Genomic DNA, 6,000 nt, shown 5'->3' on the forward strand with positions numbered 1-6,000 from the left:
CTTATTCGGCCACCTTCTTATTCACTTCTTATTTGTGCTCCAGCTTCTTATACACTTCTTATTCATTTTCCAGCTAATTATTCAGAAAATGTTATATTAAAACACTTAAATAAAATTAGATCACAAGCTAACACTATGTAAACAAAGAATTGTGTCCCTTACACAGATTTCAATTGCATCTTTCCTGGCACAATAAGGATTTGGGCATAAATAGGGCAGTAAAGCGGGCACAGGCAGCACATTTTGTCATTTTGAATAAGAAGCTGTAGTTGTGCAGGGGTTAACTAGCCTCGGTCAACACATTTTACACTTGGAACCCACAGAGGGTGGTCACATATATATGACCCACTTGACATTTGCCTGGACCAACACAGTTTTGGGCATGAATAGGGCAGTAAAGCGGGCATAGGAACCAGATTTTGTCATTTGAATAAGAAGCTGTAGTTATGCAAGGATTAACTAGCCTCGGTCAACAAATTTTACACTTGGAACCCACAGAGGGTGGTCACATACATATGACCCACATGACATTTCCCTTGACCAACAAGAATTTCGGCATATATAGGGCAGTAAAGCGGAGGCACCACATTTTGTCATTTGAATAAGAAGCTGTAGTTTTGCAGGGGTTAACTAGCCTCGGTCAACAAATTTTACACTTCGAACCCACAGAGGGTGCTCAAGTACATATGATCCACTTGCCATTTGCCTTGACCAACAAGGATTTTGGCATGAATAGGGCAGTAAAGCGGGCACAGGCACCACATTTTGTCTTTTTGAATAAGAAGCTGTAGTTGTGCAAGGATTAACAAGCCTCGGTCAACAAATTTTTCACTTGAAACCCACAGAGGGTGGTCACATACATATCACCCACTTCATTTTTGCCTTGACCAACAAGGATTTTGGCATAAATAGGGCAGTAAAGCGGGCACAGGCACCACATTTTGTCTTTTTGAATAAGAAGCTGTAGGTGTGCAAGGATTAACTAGCCTCGGTCAACAAATTTTTCACTTGAAACCCACAGAGGGTGGTCACATACATATCACCCACTTCATTTTTGCCTTGACCAACAAGGATTTTGGCATAAATAGGGCAGTAAAGCGGGCACAGGCACCAGATTTTTTCTTTTTGAATAAGAAGCTTTAGTTGTGCAGGGGTTAACTAGCCTCGGTCAACAAATTTTACACTTGGAACCCACAGAGGGTGGTCAGGTACATATGACCCACTTGCCATTTGCCTTTACCATCAAGGATTTGGACATGAATAGGGCAGTCAAGTGGGCATAGGCACCAAATGTCATTTTGAATAAGAAGCTGTAGTTGTGCAACGGTTAAGTAGCCTCGGTCAACAAATTTTACACTTGAAACCCACAGAGGGTGGTCACATACATGTGACCCACTACATGTGACCCACCCTTGACCAACAAGGATTTTGGCATATATAGGGCAGTAAAGCGGGCACAGGCACCAAATTTTGTCAATTGAATAAGAAGCTGTAGTTGTGCAAGGGTTAAATAGCCTTGGTCAACAAATTTCAAACATAGAACCCACAGTGGGTGGTCAGGTACATATGACCCACTTGCCATTTGCCTTGACCAACAAGGATTTTGGCATGAATAGGGCAGTAAAGTGGGCACAGGCACCACATTTTGTCATTTTGAATAAGAAGCTGTAGTTGTGCAGGGGTTAACTAGCCTCAATCAACAAATTTTACACTTGAAACCTACAGAGGGTGGTCACATACATATGACCCACTTGACATTTGCCTTTACCAACAAGGATTTTGGCATAAATAGGGCAGTAAAGCGGGCACAGGCACCATATTTTGTAATTTTGAATAAGAAGCTGTAGTTGTGCAAGGGTTAAATAGCCTTGGTCAACAAATGTCAAACATTGAACCCACAGAGGGTGGACAGGTACATATGACCCACATGCCATTTGCCTTGACCAACAAGGATTTTGGCATGAATAAGGCAGTAAAGTGGGCACAGGCACCACATTTTGTCATTTTGAATAAGAAGCTGTAGTTGTGCAAGGGTTAAATAGCCTTGGTCAACAAACTTCAAACATAGAACCCACAGAGGGTGGTTAGGTACATATGACCCACTTGGCATTTGCCTTGACCAACAAGGATTTTGGCATGATTAGGGCAGTAAAGAGGGCACAGGCATCAGATTTTGTCATTTTGAATAAGTACCTGTAGTTTTACAAGTAACCTTGAGTTACCTTTGCTGTTCTCTCTATTGACTTCAATGGGTAGAACCGTTCATTGGCTGAGAGGCAGAGGGCTCGTCTCTCTCAGCCAATGAACAGTCAGCGGCAGGGTTTCCATGGTGAAATCCCACCTCTAAGCTATCATTCGGGAAGTACTTTTTCACAGGTACCGTATGGATAATCTACTGGAGAAGGGGACAGATGGCTACAGGGATACATAGATGAGTATGTGTACATGTGTGTTGCATGTGTGTGTACATGTATGTTTAATAAACTTATACTGTGTACGGTGTGTGTGTCCTGTGTTTATTGTAATATTGCTTTTGCTGTGGAACTACAGGTACCAGCGGACCCATAATGCCCCGAATGCTGGTACTTGTGGTTCTCCAAGTACCAGCATGCTGGGGAGGATTGCTGGGACCTGAAGTTCCACAGCAAAAGACAATATTTTTAACTATTTTGAAATGCACTACACTACATAATCAACCCGGCAGCCACCACACAGGGGTGACGGAGATAGCACCGGGCTATCAGCCTAGGCCTGGGGTGCCCTGAAGAGGGGGAACCCAGCTCTCCAGGGATCCCTGGCCTGGGCTGACTAGCGGTCAGGGATAATGCTTCAGCTTGGGGGCCCGGTGAAAGGGCTCCACTGGCTGTGGCATTAGCCCTCTGCTAGAAAAAGTCTGGTGCTGGTTCTGCATAATACAGGGGGACCTTACTAATTTTTTCCGCTGTATTTCCAGAGCCAGGACCGGATCAGAGCCCAGTGCTGGTTGCGCTAAGTACGAGGGACCCCTACGTAGTTTGTCCCCCATATTTTGGCAACCAGGGCTGGTTCTGTCTAGCCCAGTGCTGGTTGTGCTTAAGTACAGAGGACCCCTACATCATTTGTCCCCTGTCTTACTGACCCGTCCATGCTCTGTATCAATGACACAGATGCAAGTAGCACAGATCTCCTGGTCCGTGCGTGCATCTGTGTAATTGAAATAAACAGCAGCACAGACGGGTCTTACTGACCCGTCCGTGCTCAGGACACAGAGAGGGGGGGTGGAGGGGGTACAAATTACCCTGGCACAGGCTTGCTGGAGGAGCCCGGCGGGGGCCCGGGTCCGGCACCACTCCCCCCCTCTTACATCACAGCAGCCCAGCACATGCTGCTGTGTGCTGGGCTGCACTTGGAGACTGCTCACGGCAGCTAAGAAGCAGCCACAGCAGTCTCCTATGCCTGTGGTGGGAGCGATCAAGCTGATCGTGCCCCCACCTGGTTATGTGCTGGGCTGAGGGGCCTCACTGCGTCCCCCTTGCCAGCGCGCACGCCGCTTCATGGTGCTGCAAAACTCTTTTTTTTTTGGACCTAATGGAACGTGGCCATGCCTCCTGCATTTAGGCCACTCCCCCTTTTTTACCGGGGCCTGGCGCAGCTCTTGACCGGCCTGTCCATGCTCTGTATCAATGACATAGATGCAAGTAGCACAGATCTCCTGGTCTGTGCATGCATCTGTCTCATTGAAATACACAGAAGCACAGATGGGTCTCACTGACCCGTCCGTGCTCTGTGTCAATGACACAGATGCATGTAGCATGGATCTCACTGGTCCCTGCTACTTGCATCTGTATCGTGTATGGTTTGACAAACAGCATATGATGTGTGTCACATCGTACAGGATAGGTCGTAATCTTACCGTTTTTCCGTAAGATCGACGATCCAGCTATACGACGGCGGGGACGTGCATTGGCATTGTAATCGTAGAAAAACAACACACAATGTGCACGATTAACCGTTCCAATCGATCAAAATCGTTCACATCATGCAAAAAATCGCACCGTGTATGAGCTGCTTTAGTGAGACTTTAGTGAGTCAGTACATTTGTTTTTATATATATAGTTTGGGACTGGAACACATAGTAATGATTTATTAATTGCTAAACTGAGATAAATAATCATGCCTTTATATTTTTGTATCATACATACATTACTGTGCAAAAGTTTTAGGCAGGAGTGGGAAAAACTGCTGCAAAAGTAAGAATGCTTTAAACAACAGAAGTGGTAATAGATTATTTTTATCAATTAACAAAATGAAAAGTGAATGTATAGAAGAGAAATCTAAATCAAATCAATATTTGCTATGACCACCCTATGCCTTCAAAACAGCATCAATTCTTCTAGTTACACTTGCACACAGTTTTTGAAGGAACTCGGTAGGGAGATTATTCCAAACATCTTGGAGAACAGATCTGTGGATGCAGGCTTGCTCATATCCTTCTGTCTCTTCATGTAATCCTAGACAGACTCGATGATGTTGAGTTCTTCACTCTGTAGGGGACATATCATCACTTCCAGGATACCTTGTTCTTCTTTACGCTGAAGATAGCTCTTAATGACTTTGGCTGTATGTTTGGGGTCGTTGTCCTGCTGCAGAATAAATTTGGAGCCAATCAGACGCGTCCCTGATGGTATTGCATGATGGATAAGTACCTGCCTGTATTTCTCAGCATTGAGGACACCATTACTCCTGACCAAATTCCCAACTCCATTTGCTGAAATGCAGCCCCAAACTTGCAAAGAACCTCCACCATGCTTCACTGTTGCCTGCCGATACTCATTATTGTACCGCTCTCCAGCCCTTCAGCTAACAAACTGCCTTCTATTACAGCCAAATATTTCACATTTTGACTCATCAGTCCAGACCACCTGCTGCCATTTTTTTGCACCCCAGTTCCTATGTTTTCGTGCATAGTTGAGTCACTTGGCCTTGCTTCCACGCTGAAGGTATGGCTTTTTGGCCGAAATTCTTCCATGAAGACCACTTCCTGCCAGACTTCTCCAAACAGTAGATGGGTGTACCTGGGTCCTACTGGTTTCTGTCAGTTCTGAGATGACGACTCTGCTGGACATCTTCCAGTTTAGAAGGGAAATAAGCATGATGTGTCTTTTATCTAATGCACTAAGTTTCCTTGGCTGACCACTGCGTCTACGATCCTCAACGTTGCCCGTTTCTTTGAGCTTGAACAGCGCATCTTGAAAGCCCAGTCTGCTTTAAAATCTTTGCCTGGGAAGAGACCTTGCAGTATAACTACCTTGTGTCTTATTGCTGTGCTCAGTCTTGCCATGGTGTATGACCTGTGACATGAAACTGTCTTTCACAACCTCACCCTTGTAGCAGAGTTTGGCTGTTCCTCACCCAGTTTTAAGCCCCCTAAACAGCTGTTTCTGTTTCAGTTAATGACTGTGTTTCGACCTACATATGAAAATTATGATAATTATCATCTGTTTGGTATGATTGGTTAATCATACACCTGACTATAATCCTACAAAATCCATGACTTTGTGCAAGTGTACCTAGAAGAATTGATGCTGTTTTAAAGGCAAAGGAGCATATTTATCACAATCCACATCTCACCAAACAAAAATGATGTTGCTTGAAATACTTTGTTTAGAAATATATTTCAATAATTATAAGCATCAACATATATTAGTGTCATATTAATGTTTGTCATTTGTCAAATACTTGTCAAATTATTTATATTGTTTAATAAATGAAAATGTTGTATACTAGTTTAATCTAATAAGTATTAATCTGACATATGATAATGGTCATCAACAGTAATATATAATTATTGAAATTTAATTCAGTGATTGAATTTTAAATTTCTATAAGTATCTGTACCATATAGTCTTATCTTGAACAAGATAACATTGGAGAAGTGTGAGATGGAAAAAAAAATTAGGGATTATAGTAGATAGTAAGCTGAATAGCAGCACTTACGCAGGGACATAGATGCATAAGATG

This window comes from Taudactylus pleione, unplaced genomic scaffold, assembly GCF_031769625.1.
Source record: "Taudactylus pleione unplaced genomic scaffold, aTauple2 ptg000087l, whole genome shotgun sequence".
NCBI classification, from domain to species: domain Eukaryota; kingdom Metazoa; phylum Chordata; class Amphibia; order Anura; family Myobatrachidae; genus Taudactylus; species Taudactylus pleione.